The sequence below is a fragment of the Tachypleus tridentatus genome, chromosome 13 (assembly GCF_004210375.1).
Source record: "Tachypleus tridentatus isolate NWPU-2018 chromosome 13, ASM421037v1, whole genome shotgun sequence".
NCBI lineage: Eukaryota > Metazoa > Arthropoda > Merostomata > Xiphosura > Limulidae > Tachypleus > Tachypleus tridentatus.
Genome location: NC_134837.1, coordinates 23,600,832 through 23,626,735, shown reverse-complemented (window position 1 = coordinate 23,626,735; position 25,904 = coordinate 23,600,832). Strand labels below are relative to the sequence as shown.

At 33.2% G+C, this 25,904-nt stretch overlaps 2 protein-coding genes across 5 annotated transcripts in view; both read left to right on the top strand.

Annotated features, from left to right (window-relative positions):
* The window catches only part of LOC143239403 (protein turtle-like), a 666,407-nt gene that overhangs the window by 302,745 nt on the left and 337,758 nt on the right, over positions 1 to 25,904 (top strand). The window lies entirely within an intron of this gene.
* LOC143239503 (synaptogenesis protein syg-2-like) overlaps positions 16,901 to 25,904 on the top strand; it is a 264,478-nt gene continuing 255,474 nt past the window's right edge. For both annotated transcript variants that reach the window (XM_076480635.1, XM_076480636.1), the window contains exon 1: positions 16,901 to 17,009. The gene's annotated coding sequence lies outside the window, so the exon portion shown is untranslated. The remainder of the gene's footprint in view (positions 17,010 to 25,904) is intronic.

Below are 25,904 nucleotides of genomic sequence, written 5' to 3'. Positions count from 1 at the left end.
AATGTAATATACAGTCAGAACACTATACACCAGTATGTAATCATGATAAAGATAAGATTTTTATGAATGTAGTATACAGTCAGAACACTATACACCAATATGTAATCATGATAAAGATAAGATTTTAATGAATGTAGTATACAGTCAGAACACCATACACCAATATGTAATCATGATAAAGATAAGATTTTTATGAATGTAGTATACAGTCAGAACACTATACACCAATATGTAATCATGATAAAGATAAGATTTTATATGAATGTAGTATACAGTCAGAACACCATACACCAATATGTTATCATGATAAAGATAAGATTTTTTATGAATGTAGTATACAGTCAGAACACCATACACCAATATGTAATCATGATAAAGATAAGATTTTTATGAATGTAGTATACAGTCAGAACACCATACACCAATATGTAATCAAGATAAAGATAAGATTTTTACGAATGTAGTATACAGTCAGAACACCATACACCAATATGTAATCAAGATAAAGATAAGATTTTTACGAATGTAGTATACAGTCAGAACACTATACACCAATATGTAATCATGATAAAGATAAGATTTTTATGAATGTAGTATACAGTCAGAACACTATACACCAATATGTAATCATGATAAAGATAAAATTTTTATGAATGTAGTATACAGTCAGAACACTATACACCAGTATGTAATCATAATAAAGATAAGATTTTTATGAATGTAATATACAGTCAGAACACTATACACCAGTATGTAATCATGATAAAGATAAGATTTTTATGAATGTAATATACAGTCAGAACACTATACACCAATATGTAATCATGATAAAGATAAGATTTTTATGAATGTAGTATACAGTCAGAACACCATACACCAATATGTAATCAAGATAAAGATAAGATTTTTATGAATGTAGTATACAGTCAGAACACTATACACCAATATGTAATCATGATAAAGATAAGATTTTTATGAATGTAGTATACAGTCAGAACACCATACACCAATATGTTATCATGATAAAGATAAGATTTTTATGAATGTAGTATACAGTCAGAACACCATACACCAATATGTAATCATGATAAAGATAAGATTTTTATGAATGTAGTATACAGTCAGAACACCATACACCAATATGTAATCAAGATAAAGATAAGATTTTTACGAATGTAGTATACAGTCAGAACACTATACACCAATATGTAATCAAGATAAAGATAAGATTTTTATGAATGTAGTATACAGTCAGAACACTATACACCAATATGTAATCAAGATAAAGATAAGATTTTTATGAATGTAGTATACAGTCAGAACACTATACACCAATATGTAATTAAGATAAAGATAAGATTTTTATGAATGTAGTATACAGTCAGAACACCATACACCAATATGTAATCAAGATAAAGATAAGATTTTTATGAATGTAGTATACAGTCAGAACACCATACACCAATATGTAATCATGATAAAGATAAGATTTTTATGAATGTAGTATACAGTCAGAACACCATACATCAATATGTAATCATGATAAAGATACGATTTTTATGAATGTAGTATAGAGTCAGAACACTATACACCAATATGTAATCAAGATAAAGATAAGATTTTTATGAATGTAGTATACAGTCAGAACACTATACACCAATATGTAATCATGATAAAGATAAGATTTTTATGAATGTAGTATACAGTCAGAACACCATACACCAATATGTTATCATGATAAAGATAAGATTTTTATGAATGTAGTATACAGTCAGAACACCATACACCAATATGTAATCAAGATAAAGATAAGATTTTTATGAATGTAGTATACAGTCAGAACACTATACACCAATATGTAATCATGATAAAGATAAGATTTTTATGAATGTAGTATACAGTCAGAACACTATACACCAATATGTAATCATGATAAAGATAAAATTTTTATGAATGTAATATACAGTCAGAACACTATACACCAGTATGTAATCATGATAAAGATAAGATTTTTATGAATGTAGTATACAGTCAGAACACCATACACCAATATGTTATCATGATAAAGATAAGATTTTTATGAATGTAGTATACAGTCAGAACACCATACACCAATATGTAATCATGATAAAGATAAGATTTTTATGAATGTAGTATACAGTCAGAACACCATACACCAATATGTAATCATGATAAAGATAAGATTTTTATGAATGTAGTATACAGTCAGAACACCATACACCAATATGTAATCATGATAAAGATAAGATTTTTATGAATGTAGTATACAGTCAGAACACTATACACCAATATGTAATCATGATAAAGATAAGATTTTTATGAATGTAGTATACAGTCAGAACACTATACACCAGTATGTAATCATGATAAAGATAAGATTTTTATGAATGTAGTATACAGTCAGAACACTATACACCAATATGTAATCATGATAAATAGAAGATTTTTATGAATGTAGTATACAGTCAGAACACCATACACCAATATGTAATCATGATAAAGATAAGATTTTTATGAATGTAGTATACAGTCAGAACACCATACACCAATATGTAATCAAGATAAAGATAAGATTTTTACGAATGTAGAATACAGTCAGAACACTATACACCAATATGTAATCAAGATAAAGATAAGATTTTTACGAATGTAGTATACAGTCAGAACACTATACACCAATATGTAATCAAGATAAAGATAAGATTTTTATGAATGTAGTATACAGTCAGAACACTATACACCAATATGTAATTAAGATAAAGATAAGATTTTTATGAATGTAGTATACAGTCAGAACACCATACACCAATATGTAATCAAGATAAAGATAAGATTTTTATGAATGTAGTATACAGTCAGAACACCATACACCAATATGTAATCATGATAAAGATAAGATTTTTATGAATGTAGTATACAGTCAGAACACCATACACCAATATGTAATCATGATAAAGATAAGATTTTTATGAATGTAGTATACAGTCAGAACACCATACACCAATATGTAATCATGATAAAGATAAGATTTTTTATGAATGTAGTATACAGTCAGAACACTATACACCAATATGTAATCATGATAAAGATAAGATTTTTATGAATGTAGTATACAGTCAGAACATTATACACCAGTATGTAATCATGATAAAGATAAGATTTTTATGAATGTAGTATACAGTCAGAACACTATACACCAATATGTAATCATGATAAATATAAGATTTTTATGAATGTAGTATACAGTCAGAACACTATACACCAGTATGTAATCATGATAAAGATAAGATTTTTATGAATGTAGTATACAGTCAGAACACTATACACCAATATGTAATCATGATAAATATAAGATTTTTATGAATGTAGTATACAGTCAGAACACTATACACCAATATGTAATCATGATAAAGATAAGATATTTATGAATGTTGTATACAGTCAGAACACCTTTATATTTTGAGTTTTTACTATAAAGTTACTGAAGTAGCTTTGTGTTTGTCCGAAGTCGGTGTTTGATCGATTATTCATGACCTAGGATGGTCACGTGCTTTCGTGACCTCTTCCTCCTAGTAGTTACCAGACGGGTGTGGGAGGGACATGGGGGTAGACTCTACAGTTAAACGTTCTGTTATAAAGTCCATTGTGATAAGGTTGTCTGCCTGAGACTATTACTTATATGTATTTGTAAACACATTACGCAGTTTGATTCTGGTTGAATTGGTAGTGATTGTAATTAAATTTAATAGTATTTTGCATTTTAGCTCACTCAAAAAGATTGTCTGTTGTGTTTCATAAGTACAAGCTAAACGTAACAGGAACTTTAAAACTTAGGATGTTTTAAAATATTTGTTCTATGGTAAGTCTGTATTACTGTCGAAATATAATCACTTATTGTTACTCGTATGAAGAATATCTCTTACTTATCTGTGTATTATGGAGTTTCGCAAGGATCTTCTGGACTATAAAGGAAGGGAAGTAGAAATCAAAGAACTTCAAACCAAAATCAAATACAAAAGACGGAAACAGGAGAAAGACCATAAGAACAATAAAAAAACATGGAGGAGTGAAACATCTCCGGTGTGGATTTCAAATATTTTTCGTCATAATCCATTTATGATAGGTAAAGCCAGAGCTGAACCATGTAACTGAGTCCCTACGTTAAGCGAAAATGTCGTATTGTATGATAACGTATCTCGAGATCAAGATAATATATTAATGTTAGAAAGAAATTACAAGTAGAAACAATCAAATGTGTTGGTGATATGTTTAGTGTAGCTGCACCATACACATATCAGAATACTTATCGCGTATTGTGTTATACGTCTGTACTTCATGCTTGGATAAAAATTAAATAATGCAAAATCTGTGAAATGTTCTCACTCAAAGAATAAACGTTGTACCCTACAGATAGGCTTAATGCTGGTTGTAGGAAGATTCTTCATACAGTTGGAGTTAAGTTTTTGAATCAGTTTTGTTCTTAAATATAAATTATAAATCAGTTTTGTGATTGTGTTATTCAAGTATAACTTTTAATTGAAGTTGGGGCAAAACATACTTATAACGCTGGAGGCGTGTTATCTAGAAAATGAGAAACTAAAATGTTATTAGGAATTTCATAATCAACAGGAGGAACTCAGATATTTACAGTTATTAAGTTTAATGAGAGCTCAAGACAAAAGTTTAATGAACGAACAAAGAGAATACAATATTCCTTCTTTTTGTTAGTGTAATAAGAAATTAAGTTTGTATTAATGACTAAGAATTAATCTGTATTTCTTTAAGTAAGTGACTGTAAAGCATTTTAAATGAGATACAAGTTTGAAATAAATGGCTCTGGCTTATACAAGATACAGAGATAAATTTACATGAATATGCGATTTCTACGAACAACTCGCTGCTCTCTCTTTATATGTAGATAATAGAAGTTCTGCTCACTATACTCTATACATAATTAGCTGCAAGAACTAGTTTTATTATCGAAGAAGGAAAACGATAGAGTAGATTGAATTATAATAAGTTTACGAAAAGTTAGACTACAGTTTCGTGTTGGTTCAGAATGTTTGAGCGAAACCACACACAGAGCCGTCCCTAATGCTAGATCAGAGGAAAAGCTAACAGTTCCACTCTGCTCACCGCCAACAAATTAACTACTCTTATTTGATCCAATAGTGAAATTTGGTCATTTATCTTATAGCGTATACTCAGCTCCAACGCGTGGGGCGCTTTTTTGCACTTATGAGCCGCGAGCCACGAACTCTCGAAATTACACACCAGTGACACTAACAATGTGACCACACCTAACGTAGACATTCCTTGATAATTATAATTTTTTGTTAATAATCTAACTATTAAATAACTGATTTGTAAAAGTAATCTTAACACATAAATTTAACTTCAAAGACATCCAGTTGTTTTGTTTTCATGTAGGTAAGTTGAAATGCATGAAAAACGGTTGCTAGTAATGTTATCACTTTATTTCATAGAATATCAATGATCTGATTATTTGAAACATTCTCTAAGGTAGTTGAATATATATATATAGTGTAAGGTATCACAGATTGTTTTCAAATTTTTTAAATTTCGATAAAGATACCTGAAGTCCTTCACAGTTAATTTTGACATAACATGTTCATGTATTTATTAGCACTTACAAGAAACAACAAATTTGTTTGTAAGTTAGTTTTAGCCTTTTCCAATACTGAAAATGATTTGGCATATGTAGTTTTTCTAATTTAGTTTCCTTTGCCATAAAAGATTTACATATTACTTTTCATGGTTGTGTATATTACAAGATTAACAGTATCTGCATGGCTTCGAAATTAGCGCTAATAACAGTTAAGATGTGGTTGTTTTATGTTGCAAAACGATGACTGGTTGTTTGTTCATACATTTCAAAGTTTCTTTATTACTAAAGATACGTTGATGACAACTTTTATCATTTTCAAGCACAATATCTTGCTTCTTTATTTTACTAATATTTAAACAATAAACATGTTGACGCCATTTAAAGTTACAATGAAATAGTAATTTGAATCAAAGTCCTCATATAAACGCTTTAAAGAAAAGCACAACTTACAACACAGGTTATGTCTCAGTATGAATCCTTCAGGACATTGGTAGTTTTCACTTGGTTGTACGCATGCTAAAATAAAGTATAAGATGGTTCGTAGTTCAAGGATTGTTGACATAAGAAATAATATTTTGCACTGTTTGTTTGGAATTTAGCATAAAACTACATCATGGGCTATCTATGCTCTGCCCATCACGGATATCGAAACCCGGTTTCTAGCATTGGAAGCACGCAGACATTTTGCTGGGCCACTAGGGGAATTTTTGACCTGGTATGACACTTCAGGCTCATAACAAATTATTAACTACTTTTCTTCGTGAAAGCTCACACATTGGAAATCCTGTAAGGTATAAACAAAATCTAACAAATATAGCTTATCTTGTTCTTTATCTATTGTATCGTAAGTCACAGGAGGTTTCAAATCAATGTATTTTCATAATTAATGATAAATAAGGATTTACAATGCTAAAGTTAAGGGTTCGATTTCCCTCGGTAGGTACAGTGGATATCCCTTTGTAGCTTTGCTATATGAAAAACGCAAATTTTGGTAATTAAAGGCCCGGCATGGCCAGGTGTGTTAAGGCATTTGACTCGTAATCTGAGGGTCGCAGGTTCGAATCCTCATCACACCAAACATGCTTGCCCTTTCAGCCGTGGGAGCGTTATAATGTTACGATCAGTCCCACGATTCGTTGGTAAAAGAGTAGCCCAAAAGTTGGCGGTGCGTGGTGATGACTAGCTGCCTTCCCTCTAGTCTTACACTGCTAAATTACGGGCGCCTAGATCAGATAGTCCTCGAGTAGCTTTGCGCGAAATTAAAAAAAAACAAACAAATTAATTCGATACCCCAAGTTATGAATAATGTATATAAAAACAGTTTGCATGTCACCCTTTTCCTTCAACGAATAAATTAATATCTAAAAAGAAAAGAAATTACTATCATGTTATTATATTGTGAAGAACGTATGATCATAATCGAAATTAATTTGATGAAAAAAATTGAGGTATGTATCAGCACATATAATTAATATTTTCAAGTCAATTATTAGAATTAACGTTCATTTAGAAACGCCTCATAATATGAAAAACAATTACTTAGATTAGAGTACTTTTACCATTATAATCAAAATTTGTAACACTGGTATTAATTCAAATGTTTTAAATTTCAATCAAAGCTTAAAATAAGCGACCAATAAAAATGCCCCCTGTTAGTAAAGCGGTATGTCTATGTAAAATCAGGGACTCGATTCTCCTCGGTGGGCTCAGCAGATAGTCTGATGTGGCTTTGCTATAAGAAAAACACGCTCAAACACCCAATAAAGGTAACTCTAAGTGTTTTAATAGCTCACCATAAGCCTTGTACGAACCAACAGAAACGTGTCGATCATGTTTCTCCTCGACCAATAGACTCTTCTTTGTCTCATATTATATCTGAAACAAGAAAAGTTTCATTATATTTTTTGATCTAATTCCTTTCTTAAAACGCCCCCCGCTACGGATTTACAAAGCTAAAATCAGGGGCTCGATTCCCCTCAGTAGGCTCAGCAGATAGCCCGATCTGTCTTTGCTATATGAAAACTCACACACAAAAAAACATCCTTTCATAAATGGTTCTAGTAAATGGATGGCACTTTCGTTATTTGATACCACAGGAAAAATAAACAGTTGTTTCTCGACAGCAAACCAATCAATTTCACTTTATCTAATTCACCTTGGAGACAGAAAATGACAGACAACATCAGCGATTAAATAGAGCATCACTTTCTTAGAAACATTCTAAAATAAGTTTTGAATATACGAACTATCAGTCCTGTCACATTTCTGTAGTTAAACAGCCAAACAACGCGAGCGTTAGAAAAATGCAAAGACAATTTATCATTCCTGAAATGAAAGAAATATATCAACAGTTTTCTAAAGCGTGTTTATCCGAGAAGGTCGACTGAACTTCATTAACAGGTGTATTTAAACAGAAAGTTTGTTTGTTTTTGAATTTCGCACAAAGCTACTCGAGGGATATCTATGCTAGCCGTCCTAATTTAGCAGTGTAAGACTAGAGGGAAGACAGCTAGTCATCACCACCAACTCTTGGGCTACTCTTTTACCAACGAATAGTGGGATTGACCGTAACTATATAACGCCCCTACGGCTGAAAGGGCGAAAACAGACAGTTATTGCAACCATTGTTTTATGCCTAAATCCGTACTGTTGATGGACCAAATATAAGTTTATAATATCAGGTGTATCTGGTTATTTTATAAAAAATATTTTCTTTTGTTATTCATTATTCAATAATTAATGAAAAGGCAACTACAACTATATTTTTGAATTTGTATGATAAGGCACTATTGGTTACATTGTCAAAATTCCAGAAAATCAATGAGTGATCTTCATCCACAGATGGCGGTGAGATCTCGTAATTTTCTTAGATTTGTTTGCTGTCAAATGAAAAGCAATATAATGGTCATCTGTTCTCTGCTCAACTCGGGTATCAAAACCTAATATTTATCGTTATAAGCCTTCAGACTTATCACTCAGCCATAGAGAGCCATTTATCTTAAAATGTTACAAAAATTCTATGTGTTCTAGGAAAAGCTATAACCAGTTTTTCATAAGAAATATTTTAAATCGTTATATGAACATATATGTGTATAATAACTTCGTAAGAAATTAGGTCTAGCTTGGCCTTGTGGTTAGGTCACTTGACCTGCAATCTTCCGGCCACGAAATCGAATTTCGTCTCGAATATGCTCGCCCTTTTAGCCATGGGAACATTAAAATATAACGGCCAATCCCACTGCTGTTCATTTGTAATTTATAGCATAATCAGTTCCATAATTATAGATAGAAATTAAAACCTAGCAGAAAATCAGTGCTAGTTACAGTTCGATGTGTAAGAGGTTTTCGGAACAGATATAGTCTACAAGAACATAACAGAAATTAACTGAACACAGAGATAATAAGTAAGCATATATAAAATGAAAAGTAGACTCAATTTGGAGCTAAGTCCATGTGCTATAGAAACAGGTTTACATTTCACTAGCTCTGATTACGCTTTCAAGTCATGAGTAGATGGTTTACGGTCACGCTACTGAGTGCAGTGTCGGTGTACACACTCCTTGTTTCATACATTTTTTCAACGTATGAATTAAATTCGAAGTACAAACGAGGCGTAGGCTGGCTCGCTGACAAAAGAAACGCTTCAATTCTTACATTACAAATGGGCGTTTAAATATAGAAATTCTGCCCTTTAATCTAAGAGGGATGTGGAGTTAGACAAAATTGGGGTTTAAAACACATTAGGAAAGTGCGCTCGAAGGTAAATAAATTGTAAAATTACCTTCGAGTTTAGTTTTTAAACAGTAAGACAACAGGTAACAAGAATCGTGAGAACACAAAACCCCTCAGCGTGGATTTGAAGAAGCGTTTGTTCCCTAATGAAGAAGAATGTGCTTTCATTTCAAGATTAAACATTTCGAAACTTCTCGAAAAAAACAAACTTGGTGAAATATAATTATTTTCCAGGAAAACTAAATATATGAAATAAATAAATTTAATATTTTTCCAAATAAGAAGTCGAAATATTGTAAAATAGTCAATCTTTACATTATTGTGCATCGAATATGGAAAAAAGGAAAACTGTGGATATTTTATCTCTTACATTGTTATATATTCTAGGAGTTCTTTTGTGATTTGTTTGTTGACTGCAGCACAACGTTATTGGAAAGCTATCTGCAGAGGCTGTCTCTAATTGTGGACCGGTAAGTTAGAAAGAAGGTTTTTTTATAAATTTCGCACAAAGCTATTCGAGGGCTATCTGCGCTAGCCGTCCCTAATTTAGCAGTGTAAGACTAGAGGGAAGACAGCTAGTCATCACCACCAGCCGCCAACTCTTGGGCCACTCTTTTACCAACGAATAGTTGGATTGACCGTCACATTATAACGCCCCTACAGCTGAAAGGGCAAGCATGTATGGCGCGACGGGGATGTGAACCCGCGACCCTCAGATTACGAGTCGCACGCCTTAACCCACCTGGCCATGCCAACACTTGTTTTTTATTTGTGACTGCCATTTCCCTAGTGATTTGTACGTTTCTTAAGGAGTGAATAGTTCTTGAATCAAAATATGAACCAAACGTGTTAAGACGTTCGACTCGTAATTCGAAGGTCACGGGTTTGAATCCCGGTCGCACCAATCACGCTCGCCATTTCAGCCGTGGGGGCGTTACATGTGACGGTTAATCCCACTTTTCGTTGGTAAAATAGTAGCTCAAGAGTTGGCGGTGGGTAGTGATGACTAGCTGTCTTCCCTCTAGTCTGCTAAATTGGGGACGGCTAGCGCAGATAGCTCTAGTGTAGCTTTGCGCGAAATTCAAAAAAATAAACAAACAAAATATGAAGATATCTTTGTTATTTTGTTTGTCGTTAAGTCGGTTATTTGTGCCGTGTCCGTCACAAAAGGAAAAAAATTAAACTATGCATTTTAATTTTGTGAAAAAAAGATAACAGATAATTATAAAATATTTTAAAACATAATTCTTACTATTTGGAATAAAATGAACATTCTACTGTTCGTTGTATCAGCTGAAAACAATGATCAGTTGAAGTTTTGGTTTTATTGTGTTGTATGTGTATGTGTTTTATTTCGGTAAATTCCCATCAAGATGTCTGCTGGGTCTATCGAGGGGAATCAAACCCCTGATTTTAGTGTTATAAATCCGTAGAGTCACTGCTGCACCAACGGGGGACTTTAGTTTTATTCAACAACAGCTACTTAGTTCTGTACCAAATGGGGAATAAAGGATTTCATGTTCTTTTTGAGCTTCTGACATTTTCATATTAAAGATATTCATAAATTGAAGAGCAAACTCACTGAATTTTCTATCGACGTTGTTTGAAACTCACAGCTGGTTTTCACTTTGTAAAAGAATAATTCGAAATTTATTTTTGTCTGTCACAGTTATTCCGGTGGAAATCATAGGAGTATATATGTGTGTGTGGGTTCAAATATTCATCTTAATTGGTTTAAATCGTAAAGGTACGTATCTTATTTCATTTCCGTTAATAGCCTTGCCATTACCATAAACTTTTAAATGCGTTCCAAAATGTGAAGCTACCATAAAATGATAAAAGAAGATCGAGTATGGTTAACGTAGCTGAAAGATTTTTATATGTGAAACATTATAGTGAGCTCTGTTTTTTAAGCTTTACTATCATGACAGAGTATTTAGTATTTTTTTCTTTACAAATGTTCTAATGTTATGCTATGAATATTTTCACTTGAAAGCTCTTATGAACGTATTTTTCACTTGTTCATGTTGTTAAGTTTGAGACAAAAGAAAGAAAAACACAAACATGTGTGTCTTATGGATAAGAAAGTTGTGAAATCCATCCATAAAGCTGGTCCCAGATGTTTTATATGGGTTGGAGGTTCAAAGAAAATAGGATACACTCTGTTTCCTATTCGATGCAGACATTAATACTATGTATGCGGTAAGGACCACTATTATCTTTCATATACATTATTTTAATATTTGGTATTTTCACTCCAAGCGACTAATTTTACGTTACATGGGCAAACAGTAAGGTGAGAGAGCCAAAGGTTCAGGTATATCTGCTTTTAATTTAGAAATGGTAACAGAAATGACGTCAGCAACTTGTATGAAATCAGGCCTAATATCCCCAGCAAAACACCTGATAATGCACACCAGGAATTAATTCATATAATTCATACAATTGTTCCCATACTAATGAAATTCAATTCATAATGAACTACATATCAGTTTACTCGTCAGAATAAGTCCTTCACCTCACCATGGGCGAGCCATTTGAGAACATTTTATGTTTAATATAGCTACAGTCGACGCAACGTTGTTTTTATGTATGAATTAACTAATCGTGGAAAACAATTGTAGTCATTGTAGGATTCATCACCACACTTTTTTTCTAATTTTTAAGCATTTCACATAAAATAATTAAAATTCGGGACTAGTAATCGGTGTGTTTCACCACTGTGTGATTCAGTCGTTGTGTTCCATCACTGTGTCAGTCAGTTGGTATGTTTCACCACTGTGTGATTCAGTCGTTGTGTTCCATCACTGTGTTTGTCAGTTGGTATGTTTCACCACTGTGTGATTCAGTCGTTGTGTTCCATCACTGTGTTTGTCAGTTGGTATAATTCACCACTGATTGATTCAGTCGTTGTGTTCCATCACTGTGTTAGTCAGTTGGTGGAACACACCACAGTGTTAGGCCTGCTTCACTACACGAGTATATAGCATATCATTTTCTAACTCGTAAAGCCACAATACTTCCACTGTATATTGTGCTTTTTGTTACGGATTTACTGTTACATATTTATTTTAATATCAATGTTATTTAATATTAATGCTTGTTTTAGTTAAATATATATTTATAAATCAATGTAACGTGTACTATTAAAAGCGTATTGCGAGATTCCCACGTATTCTCTAAATTTGTAGAAGATTCTCGAGTGTAAGAATAAAAAATGTGCCATATGTGTATATAAAACATTAGAGACTATGAGTATTACTACCAACTTACCTTTCGAGAACCTTGCTTTAAAGTTTACAAATCGCAACACGCGGAAAGACAGTGTTATATTGTTGGTTTGCTACAGTCAGCTATAATTGTGATAAACGATTATTAATCGAAAACTAGACATTTAACCAGGAACGTTCATAGATTTCGAACACTACAAACTTCCGCGAATTAACTTCGGACGTTGGTATTTCTAGGAGAACATTAGACATTTTCGTGGTGAAAAAATTACACTCAAGTGTGTTGTTGTTTTTTTAAATTTCGCACAAAGATTCGATGAGATATGTTTATAAATTAGTACTTGCTAAGTAAGAAGCTTGTGAATTAGAAAGAGACTCATCACAAAGTTTAATAAAAATCTTTATTAACCTTAAAATAGAAACACTATAAGAGTCACTTTCTTTCAAATGTTTCTCAGCTTGATGTAGAATCACAATAACATCAGAATTATCCTTCAGGCTCACCAAGTGTCAATAATTTTACCAAGTGTGACTTCATTACCAGGTGGCAGGTTATAATCCTTCTCATTGGTCGGATCTTGACTTTTATGCTTTACATATGCAATCAGGAAAGAACATATCCCTTAAGCAGCTATTTAAATAAAACCACCCAGTTATCCATAGACCATACAAATATCCCTTTCATGAAAGTTGATATATAAATCAAAATAACGTGAAACCAGATCGATTTAAGGGTTCCATTGTCAACGGTTTGTGTGCTTAAATTGTGCATATTCATGACTATGAATGAAATTAGAATAAATAATAATAGCACCTCAGAAGGAAAGATTTTGTTTGTTTGTTTTTTGAATTTCGCACAAAGCTACTCGAGGGCTGTCTGTGCTATCCATCCCTAATTTAGCAGTGTAAAACTAGAGGGAAGGCAACTAGTCATCACCACCCACCGCCAACTCTTGGGCTACTCTTTTACCAACGAATAGTGGGATTGATGGTAACATTATAACGCCCCCACGGCTGAAAGGGCGAGCATGTTTGGCGCGACAGGGATGCGATCCCTCAGATTACGACTCGCACGCTTGGCCATGCCGGGCCCTCTCACGTATGAAGAAGCTAGCTTATTTTCTGTCAAGAGAAGTGTGCCTGTGTATTAACATAGATTTAATTTGCTCCTCGTGAACCGTCGATAAAATTTTCACTTCCAGATCAGATAGAAAACCCAGTACTGTTTGTAATTTCTGAAACTTTTGAACATAAATTATTATTTGTAATAACCACTATTATAAATTGTATTGTTGTTTGTATATTAAAATTTATTTATGCTAAGAAAGAAAATTGTATGTATCAATCTCGTTCGCAAATGTTATAAATTTGATACATATCAAAATTCAATTAACTTCTAAATTAAAATTAAAATTTCTGGCTATTTGAAATTGTAATACGTAACATACATAACAAAATAAACGGGAGACTTGTCCGAGATAAATTATAAAACGTACCCTTTTTTAAAAAAATAAAGTCGAACTAAATTTCATATCGTATAAACTTTCTTGGTTCAATACATTATTATGTAGTATTAGATGTTATGTAGAATAAATTTCATGGATTTCCAACTTATGTGAGTTACCTAATGCATTATTTTTTTACTAATATGAAACTAACCATTTCTGATAAGACTTGAGGTTTTTCGTAAATTGGTACATATCTTGTAAAACTTGAAATTATTTAATCCCATTTTAGCGCTTCCAAAGTTATTGTATTCCAAAACTTACTATAAAAAGACGTTATGAAGTATTACATAACCGAAACTCCAAAATCGTTTATTAAAATACGTCATATTTCGCATAAAGGTTTCATTAGAGGTACACTGAATATTGCTTAATTTTGATAGGTTATAGAATAGCTCAAGACTGAAAATAATAGTTACGTTATCAAGTAGGAAATATATATAATAATAAATAATATCACGCGTAATATTGTATTTTATACAACATGATTCCAAACGTTATTAGGCCCGGCATAGCCAGGTGATTAAGGCTCTCGATCAGTAATCTTAGGGTTGTGAATTCGAATCCCTGTTGCACCAAACATACTTGCTCTTTTAGCCTCGGAGGGCGTTATAATGTGACGTTCAATCCCACTATTCATTGGTAAAAGAGGTTTTACACCGGAATTGGCGGTGGGTGGTGATGACTAGCTGCCTTGCCTCTAGTCTTACACTGCTGAATTAGGGTCGGCTAGCGCAGAATGCCCCTGTGTAGCTTCGCGCAAAATTCAAAACATACGAAACTTATTATACAACTATGTAACTTTACTTCATTCATTATCTAAGAACTCCAGGCTCCCCCCCGCTAGTACAGCGGTATGTCTTCGGATTTACAACGCTAAAATCAGGAGTTTGATTCCCCACGGTGGGCTGAGCAGATAGCCCGATGTGGCTTTGCTATAAGAAAACACAAACACACACAAGAACTCCAGTTATGTACAATATCATTTTGAAAAAAGGTGTTCAGATTTACAATGCTAAAATCAGGGGTTCGATTCTCCCCGGTGGACGCAGCAGTTAGCCCGATGTGGCTTTGCTATAAGAAAAACACACGCTTTGCCACAAATACTAATACTTTGATCGCCATGACTAAGCATTTTTCCAGGAAACTTTACTTTTTATTATGATAAATTTCTGTAGATGATGACGAAGTCGTTCTCAGCTCACACATCTCGAGAAACCTTTCACAAACCTTTCATCGAATTGAAGCGGTCGAATATCATACCAGGTTGAAGTGATTTGGAATCTCAAAATGTCTATTGGAACTACGTCTTAAGATGTTGACTGCGATTCAGTTGTTTTCAGCCATCTTTCTTATGAAAATAGCAACTAATTTATTATCTTGTTAACCAGAAAGTATGCCTATGTACATTACAATGACTTTTTAAACGAGGGGTTCTCTTCTGTAACCATATTATTTATATCGTGGTGAAGGCATTGCTTTGGTTAAGTCGAGGTGTGCTTAGGGACTCTGTTGTTGTCATAAACACACTGTTTCTCAGCTTTTCCTCTTGTGTTGTTAACGCTGAAGCCTCCTTTCTTCCAAACGTTTTGTACTTTGATTCTGCAATATTTAACAGTCTCAACATACGTCATAAATCTATCTTAGCGTCATTGTACTGTAGGATATCAGGAAATTACTATGAGCTGAATACATACGAACTAAAAGTGCCTCACGTGGCACTATGGTTCGAATGAGAAAAGAAGTGTTATTGCTTTATCATATGCAAACTGCCATTATAAAGTTACGATGCCAGTTCTCATGTTTACCTTACTAATATAAATTGGTTTCTCTCATATTGATATTACATATTTTAATGATCGTTCTCTATCAATTAGCAGTAGTACAGCATAATTTTTGACTCATGTTATCTTGCCAACTCTAGAACACGATTCATATTTTTCCATTGTACACTTACACATATTTTCTTTTTGAATATCAAACTTATCATAAGTACTAATCGTGCACCAAGTTTATTCTATTATTATTCAGGTTAACTGTTACATTGAAACTCACTAAATGTGGAATTTGCACGTTTGTTAGTTTTTGTTGAGAACATTCTCTTAAATATAAAATATACCAGTAATTGTGCACAAAATGTGTGTTTATAGCTATTACACATTCCAACACTCATACTGAATTTATCGAATCTTGGTTTCCGTTGCGAACGTTCAGAGTTCTATACCCTATGGTAGATAATGCACAGATAGCCCATTGCAGTTTTGGTTTGTTCTGAATTTCGCGCAAAGCTTCATAAGAGCTATCTCCGCTAGCTGTACTTCATTTAGCAGCGTTAGACTACAGGGAAGACAGCTACTCATCCCCATCCAATGCCATCTCCTAGTCTACTCTTTTAGTGTGAGCATGTTTGGTGTGAGGGGGATTCGTACTTGCGGCCTTTGGCTTAGTCGAGTGCCTTAACCACCTAGCCATGCCGGTCCTAGCCCATGGTAAAACTTTCTGTTATATTATTATTTATCTTATTCAGATATTTTAAAATCATTTTTCATTTATTGACAGCTAAAATGTAGTTGGTTTTGAATATTATTCAAAACAAAAAAATTTTTTACGGCCCTTAGTTTTAAATGGCTATTTAAAGCAACAACGTTCCATGATAATTCATCCGATATAAAAACATCTATTCCATCGTCTGCACTTACTCTATGAAAATTGATCGGTTTGATGTTTAGCGCCACACAGCGGAAGACTGTTATCCAGAGAATTATAAGTGATTCTATTCGTCACAGCGCTGCAGTTGACGTCAACTTCTGGACGCTCAGAGATCTCCGTTTATGAGGAGCTGACGTTGCAATTGGGCGATCAGAAAACGTATTATGAATACCTTTGTCATCTGTAAGTTTTGAATTTATTTGTTTGTATCAGTTTACTTGCTACATGTAAACACACTACGTATATTTCACAATAACAAAAATACTAATCTAATTATTTTGAGTACTCTTGTAATATTATACATGATCTAGGACTGCAACTCAATGTATCTTCAAAACTTTTTATTTAAATTATGAGACCTTTTTGTTTCATATTCGATTGATAGGACAAAAAGTCTACCGTGTTTTTTTGTTGCAAATCAATATTTGATCTCTTATTTTGAAGAATTTTCTTCGATAAAACTTGAAATAAAAAACAAAAAAAATTAAGTTTACGGCAGTCTGGCGAAAGAACTGACACTAAAAGCGATTTCAAAATAAGTACTTTACTTTTTGAGTTTTAACTTAAGTTGAATAAACAATTAATTGATGTATTTTGTTATTGTTCATAAATAAATCGATGAAATTTTTAGTTAGTACAACTTATAGCCATTAGGTCTTCCAAACAAGAACGATCGCATTGGAGAAAGTCGTATCAGGTGTAGTTGGAAATACCGTCTCCACTGTACCAGACCAAACATTTGTTAATTAAAATATCCGTTGTTTTCTCTATCAAAATATTTTAATAACGATAAAGTGAAAATAGCTAAGAAAGTGATTTGTTGAATGGTTTACATTTACAGCGTGGTCAGGTTTCTAAAAAGATTGGTTGGTAGGTTTGGCGTTTTATGGCGCAAAGCAACAGGGCTATATATAAAAGCAATATATACATATATATATATTAAATACATAAAAGTAACTTTGAAAGTTTACGGTCTATAAATCACGTTATTAGCTTACTTCAAATTTGCTTAAAAATTCGATTAGATACAAACTTTTTAGACATCATAAAACAAATATAATCTTTCTAATTGTGGTATTAGACGAATATTTCACCAGTTTTAATATATATATGTTTTTAAGCATATATTATTCAATAATAACTGTAGAAGGGAACATAAAAAAATGGAATAATTATTTTATGATATGGTTATCTTTTGAGTTTTGTACATTGTATAACTTTCTAATTTTAGTTTTTCTTGGGTAAGACGTTACTATAAAATGAATAATTTTTCTTTATAAACCCATACTCTTGTTTTTTCATTGTGACGTAGCATTAAAGGCTTCCAGTTACCCAATAAACCCTGCTTTTAATTTTCGCTTTATTATTGGTAAAAATTTACTTATTAATTAACAAAGCGCAGAAGGAGATTAGAAATATAATTTGAAGTTTGAGAAGTAACTCGTTTGTAAACACAAGTGTAAGTATCAGCACAACTTAAAACTAAATATAGTTGAACATACCATCCAACTCGGATGGAAAACAACTTAAGACTAAAAATAGCAGAGCGTACTCATTAGTGTAATTTCCTTTTCTATAATCACTTTTACTCTCTTCTAAGCTCTTTCATAACCATCAGTTTTGCACATATAATATGGCTCATGTTAACCCTACATTAGGCTTCGAAACCATTTCATAACCAGCCGTGAAATTTCTGTTATTATCTGTCCAGCGCTGTTGAAAGAATGTCACAGAATGGAGTTTGGTACGATGGTGTATGGAGAATTTAAGTAATACATTTTTGTACTCTTTCTACTGAAAGTAGATTAGTAGTTCTGCTGGCTCATAAGTTGTCGTAATATCATATTATTTGGCAATTTGGTTGCAAATATAATGTGAAACGTAAAACATATATCAGATACGAAAGCATTTCAGGATCAACTGTAAACTGCACTTTATCAAGCCTTACCTTACCATCGACTAAGTTCGACTGGTGATAATTTGAAGTTAAAGTTCTCACTTAGTGTGACTTGAATACGTTTCATGTTGCAATACTTCTAGAGAGGAAGAGATAGATATATTATAATTCTTACACGAGTTACGTTATCAATTTAAAATTCAATATAAATAATTTATTACAGCTGTAGAAACTTCTAGTATGTAGTGAATTCACGCTCATTGTTTGATATATTTTTGCACCTAAATAAACAAGTAATTCTAATTAATACGATTTAAAAAGAACTCACATCATTTCAATAAATGATAGCAAACATTTTCTTGAAGTACGTACGTTTAGATGTTGTTAAGTTATATTTTTTCCTCTTTAGATTTTTTTAACGATCTATTCTTACTTCTACGTAAAGTTGGCTACATACTACGTCGAATACGTAAAGACGTTAACATTGATTACTGTGTAGAAAATTTATCATTAGTTACGTATTCAGCAATAAGACTTCGTGGATGTTTCACTTTGCGTTGCGTCTTCTATCTTCCTTCGAAGAACTATATCTTCCTTCAAACTTAATCGTCTGCTGGTTTGTTTCTTTTGTTTCTATTCAACTGTATAACGATTATAACAAACAGTAGCGGGCAGAGAGTTTTAATTAAGGACTGTCAGAGCTGTTCAAATGTCGGAAACTAGACACACATAGAGAGAAATGATGTGTCAATGTTCCTCTTGGAACACTTGTGGTCAAACTTGACTTGCACATTAGATTACTTTATGAGGCTGTTCTATAAATCCATCTTAAGGTCGGAAAGACTTGATTCAGGCAGATAGATTATCGCAACGATTGAACTTTTGTATAAATCATTAAAATTGGCAGCAACAAATTACTAGTTTCCAGAGATGAACTAAGGCCTATATCATGATCGGTAGGTTCGTGCATGGAAAGCAACACGTAAATGCATATACCATCATTACATACGAACCATTTGGAGACCGTTTAGTTATGAATTATTATAATTATGACTAGAAGAGTTACTGCCGGTGGTATGTGACTGTAGTAATAGATCCAGATCCACGTCATGTTGCGGATGCTATTAAACTTCACTTTGTCTTTTGCATTACTTTGAACAATAAACCATCAGGTCACGGACAGGACAGAAAAGGGTCTTCAGTTAAAATCCTAGGACCTCGTTAAGCGCTTATACGTGAATGTATTGAACAACTACGCGACATCCAAAAGTTCGCTTATGTATTGACTAAATAATGAGACAGAATTCCCCATAGTATATGTAGCTGATGAATGAAGAATAGTGCGAATTCTCATAGTACATGTAGTCCACTGGTTGCAAAATGCAAGAGAAGTTTCCTTAGTTTATTTAGACCACTGATCGAAGAATGGGAGAGGATTCTTTATAGAGTATTTAGTCTACTGATTGAAAATTGGGATAGATTGACTCATTGTCTATTTAGTAAGATGAAAGAAGAGTGGGAAAGTATTCCACATCGTGTATATAGAACACGAGTGAAGAATAGGATAGAATGTTTCACAGTGCATTAATTCCACTCACTGAAGAGCATGATAAAATTATCCATAGTGTATGAAAGACCCCTACAGCGTATGTAGTCCACTAACATAAGAAACAGACGTAATTTATTTGGTCTATGGGCCACAACTCATTTGGAGAGTAAGACAGAATACCCTATAGGTTATGCAGCGTATTGACTGAAGAACTGGACACAGGTAACCATGGAACAGAATGTAAAATGAGAAAGAACTATTCGTAGTGTGGTTAGTCTACTTGTTGAAGAATGAGGAATGATAATTTATGAATACTTACTGAGGAATAGTGCACAATTTGCCATCACATATACAGTGTACTAACTTAAGAATGAGGCAGAAGTTCCTAAAGTGTTTATAGTCTATTGACAGAAGAATAGGAAAGAATTTCCCATAATGTGCAAGAGGTTGACAAAAGAAGTGCCCTCCTCTAAAAATATTGTTAATTTGTTATATGTTTTTAGATAGCATAAAAATATGTAAAAATGTATGTTTTAGAACGCAATAGACGAGATCAGTTCAAATATATCAAATCCTAATTTTAACTCTGGTTCTTACAAATGCCTGAACTATTCATTATTTCAGTTACATTTTCTTATAGAAAATGTTGAACACTTGCTGCAGGTTCTTAGATTTTCTTATTCCAATTACCTTACAAAATGATCAAACAAGAGTATCCGCAATGATCGAACATAAACATGAAACTAGAATAACACAAACCAGTTCCACAAGTTAATGTTTGGTCGGTATTCCCTTAGATTTTGGTACTACGTCACATCAACGTGACATGCTTTCAATGAGTTTGTGCAAATTTTCCTGAGTGATTGACTAGCTAATTGGAATAATATTTAAGAAACTACAGCTGGTGCACAATACATATTGTGACAAAATGTAACTACAATCATTAAAGGTTCAGGCAGTTACGAAATCCAGTGTTAAAAGTAGGATTTTAGATCATATATGAACAGATCTCGTCGAGTCCTTCTAAAAACGTATAGTTTTAAATATTTTTATTTGTTATTTATATAACAAATTAATAACGTTTTCAAGGGGGTACTTTTCGTCCACCCCTGTATATAGTAAACTGAGTGGAGAATGGGACAGAATTCTCCCAAGTATATGTAGTACATTGACTGAGAAGTGAGACATAATTTCCAATAGTGTAAGAAGCGTACTTACTGAAGAATGGAACAGAGTTTTCCGTAGTGTACGTAGTGTACTGTTTCAGAACGTTACATAATTCTCCATACTGTATGTAGAATACTGATTAAAGAGTGGTACAGAGCTCTCAATTTGTGTTTAGTCCACTGACATAGAAATGTACAGAATTTCACATGGTTTATTTAACCCGCTGACTGAAAAATGACAGTCTGCTGACTATAGAATTGGAGAGAAGTCTCTCTTTTATAGTCAACTGACTGAAGAATGGGATAGATTTCCCAATAGTGTGTGTGTGTGTGTATGATTTTATGATTGAAGAACTGACCAGAATTCCCCATACGGTCTGTATTGTAATGAGTGAGAAATCAGGTAGAATTTTCCTTTGTGTAAGTAGTCAGCAGGCGGAAGAATAGAACAGAATTGTTCAGAGTGTAAACAGTCTACAGAATGAAGAAATGGGTGATCTTTCCAATAGTTTATGCGAAGTATGTGGTACACTGACTGAAGAATGGAACAGAAAAAAAAGTGAAATAATTGCCATATCTATGCAGTCTAATCACAGAAGTAGGGGACATGATTCTTCACAGTGTATTTAGTATACAGATTAAAGGATGAGATAAGATTCCCCACAGTATACTTAATTCACTGACTAAAGAATTGGACAAGATTCCCCATAAGGTATGTAACACACTGACTGAAGAATAGAAAATAATTTCGGCCCGGCATATACACACACATATATATGGGCTAAGTAGCTGTCATGTTTTGGGCCGGCATGGCCAGGTGGGTTAAGGCGTTCCACTCGTAATCCGAGGATCGCGGGTTCGAATCCCGGTCGCTCCAAACATGCTCGCCCTTTCAGCCGTGGGGCATTATAATGTTACGGTTAATCCCGCTATGCGTTGGTAAAAGAGTAGCCCAAGAATTGGCGGTGGGTGGTGATGACTAGCTGCCTTCCGTCTAGTCTTATACCACTTAATTAGGAACGGCTATCGTAGATAGCCCTCGAGTAGCTTTGCGCGAAATTCAAAACAAACAAAGAAGAAAGTAATTTTCCATGGTGCATTTAGTTTACTCACTGTAAAACTACATAGAAGTCCACACAGTGTATTTAATCTACTGACTAGAGAATGGAGCAGAATTCTCAGTAATGTACATAGTTTGCTGACTGGGATTGACTTATTTATACTGTATGTAATTAGACGACTGAGAAATGGGACAACTTTAGCTACAGTATATGTAGTCTACTGAGTAAAGCATAAAAGAGAATCCCGCATAGTGTATTTAGTTCACTGACTGCAAATTTTTACAGAATTCTACAACGTGTATATAACCAGCAGTCCGAAGGACTGGATAAATCTTATTGTGTTTGTTGACCAACAAATATGAAATACTTGTGCATAATGTATGTAGTACACTGGTTGAAGAACGGGGCAAAACTCCCACAATGTACACAGTTCTTTCAATAGTTAGAAATCTATGTCACTGATATAGAGACTAAACCAGTGTCGGGTTGAATGAAGTAAGTATTCGTATTTTTTTCCTTTTTCGTTAAAATTAATTATCTGAGATAAAGGTTATTTATTCCGGTTGAGGCGTAACCACAGTTAATTTGAGAGCACCATTTTCCATGGGTTGTGCTTGACGTTTAAATTAAAATTAAGCTTATTATTACAGTATACAATAATTAAACAACACTTCTAAATACATGAATTCCAACCATACAGATTAATTACCACGTTGCTCTTCAGTTCCAGAATCCTCGCTCTATACTTTAGTTTTACTTCTTGTAAAATATTTTACGTCACGAATAGAGCGGTTGATTCAACTCGGAACGTAATGCATATTAATTCATTTCTTGATACTTTCATAATAACGTTTTCCGTAAATATATCCCGCATAATTTCCTTTTCTATAATCACTTTCACTCTCGTCTAAACTCTTTCTTAACCACCAGTTTTGTATATATAATATGGCTCATGTTAACCCTATATATAGCTAAAAACTTGCTATTTGTACTATAAAATTATTGACTATTAACGTAGATGTCTCTCCGGTCGCTTAGCAGTAAAACTGATACCCGTAATGACCGTAGCACAGATAGTTTGTGTAGCCTGATGTTAAACAGCAAATACATTTACAAAAGTGAAACCATGACGTATGAATGCCATGATTTATATAAATTATATAATTTTGAATGTGCAGTTAGCTCAAATTAATCTGTCGTCCAAAAGCTGAATGTTTGCGTAGTATTGAAGCTGTTTCCACTTCTCTTCCAAGTACTAATGACATTTGGTGAGTGGAAGAGATGCAAGGTGTGCCTTCACATCACGTAAATGTGGAAGTTCAATTGACATAGATAGTCTGACGAAGTTCACAATGTTATTCACTAGCCGTAGTAACTAATACGATTTTGGTGGCACAGATATACTTAGATAGTATCTTCACTTCGAATCTATTTTTGAATTTAATCATTTTGTAAATAACATTTTTGAATCGCGTACTGTATACTGAAGTTGTATATATATATATATATATATATATAGCTTTTTGTACAAATTACGATATTTGTATCGACTCCGTAATAAAATTGTTTACATAAATATAACATGTCCGACTTCTTTTGAGAGGATTAGTACAAGTTAAGTCTGTGTATGTTTCTTATAGCATAGCCACATCGGGCTACCTGTTTGATTCACCGAGGGAAATCAAACTCCTAATCTTAGCATTGTAAACCCATAGACTTACCGCTGTCCCACCAGGGGACCAGTGCCAGTTGTGGACATATTATGCTTACTGATCACTAATATGAGTAGATTATGCATATTAAGTTTACAGCCAACTTGTATGGACAGAACAGAACAAATTAACACGAATTACTAAAGATTATAAAGTTAGACTTTGAAATTGAACTATAAACCCTCACAGCTGGTGATCAAATTCTCTGATCAAATACTTCATTTGATTTTAATTTTAATAAACAGTGTGTTCTACTTGAACTAATGTTATATTTCTAATTTTTAAAGCACTGTTTCAAATACGATATATGTTAGGCCAGGTATGGCCAAGTGGTTAGAACACTCGACTGAAAATCGCAGGTTCGAATCCTCGTCACACCATATATACTTGTCCTTTCAGCCGTTATTTTACGCGTTATTTGTGACAGTCTATTCCACTATTTTTTAATAAAAGAGTAGTCCAAGTGTTGGGGATTAGTGGTGGAGGTTAGCTGTTTTCCTTCTAGTCTTACGCTACTAAATTAGGGACGTCTAGCGCACATAGCCCTCGTGTAGCTTTGATCGAAATTCAAAAACAAATAATATATGTTTTGATGACTACCTTGTTTAATCTGTATTCGTGTTTGACAATTGTTTTTTCAGTAATATTGAGAGTGTGTGCGTGTGTGTGAAATAAATAATACAATATAGTTAATGCATACATTAAAATTTTGAAATTCTAGCGCGAGTCGTAAACATGGTTTTATGTATAACAATGATAGTAAAATTACTAGCTTGTGTCAGTTAGCTTGTTAAAGATGCCCTAAATTTATCGGTATTTAGTGACAATGAACATAATTTATAAGGAGTTAATATGTATGTAAATAATATTTAACAAAGTGAGATTAAACTGTGTCGTAGTAAATGAGCATAGTTATTGAGGGAATTATATGGAAAGAGATCGGATAGAGCAGAACCTCGGCTGATAACGAAACATTAATTAACAGATATATTATACTAAGCTATAAGAAGAGCCTACTCTGATCATAAACTGAAAATACATCTATGAAAATTATGCCATAACTCGTTAATAATTCAAACAATAAATAGGATAGTAAACTTGTATTGCAAAGATTGTACAATTTTAGTAATTTCCCTGCAAAGGAGTTTTTGAATATAGTCTCAGTAAGCCTTAAAATAGTAAAACAGTATGGTAAATTTGGATTAAGCCTAATCTGCAACTTTTAATTCCAGTTATGAATAGTTATTCCATAATTATCTATATTCAAGAGTTGGAGAGCTTGAAATATAATCACATTGTTTAATATTTATTGAGTTTGTCGAGAACAAAAATACATTTTGTTATAAATATTTAGGCTTACGCTACTTCCAGTTACACTTGCTTGCTCGGGCTTACTCTCTGCACCTATCTATTTACGTTTAATCTTATTTCCATTTACTTACTGAGGAAGTATCAGAAAGTAATATTAATCGTTTCTTCCACATCAAAAGTTCTCTATTGTCAAAGTTCTTAAACTAAGCAACAAATAAGTGAATCAAAGCCTAAAGAGCGTCATCGCCATAGGATGTAGCACATATACAGAAGTTAAGTGAATTATATTAAATAATTCCAGAGCCTCACCACCCTATTACAGTTCATGTTGGCATGCCCAGTCATGCTCTACCTGACGAGTGTGATCTTGGCAATTGTCCAT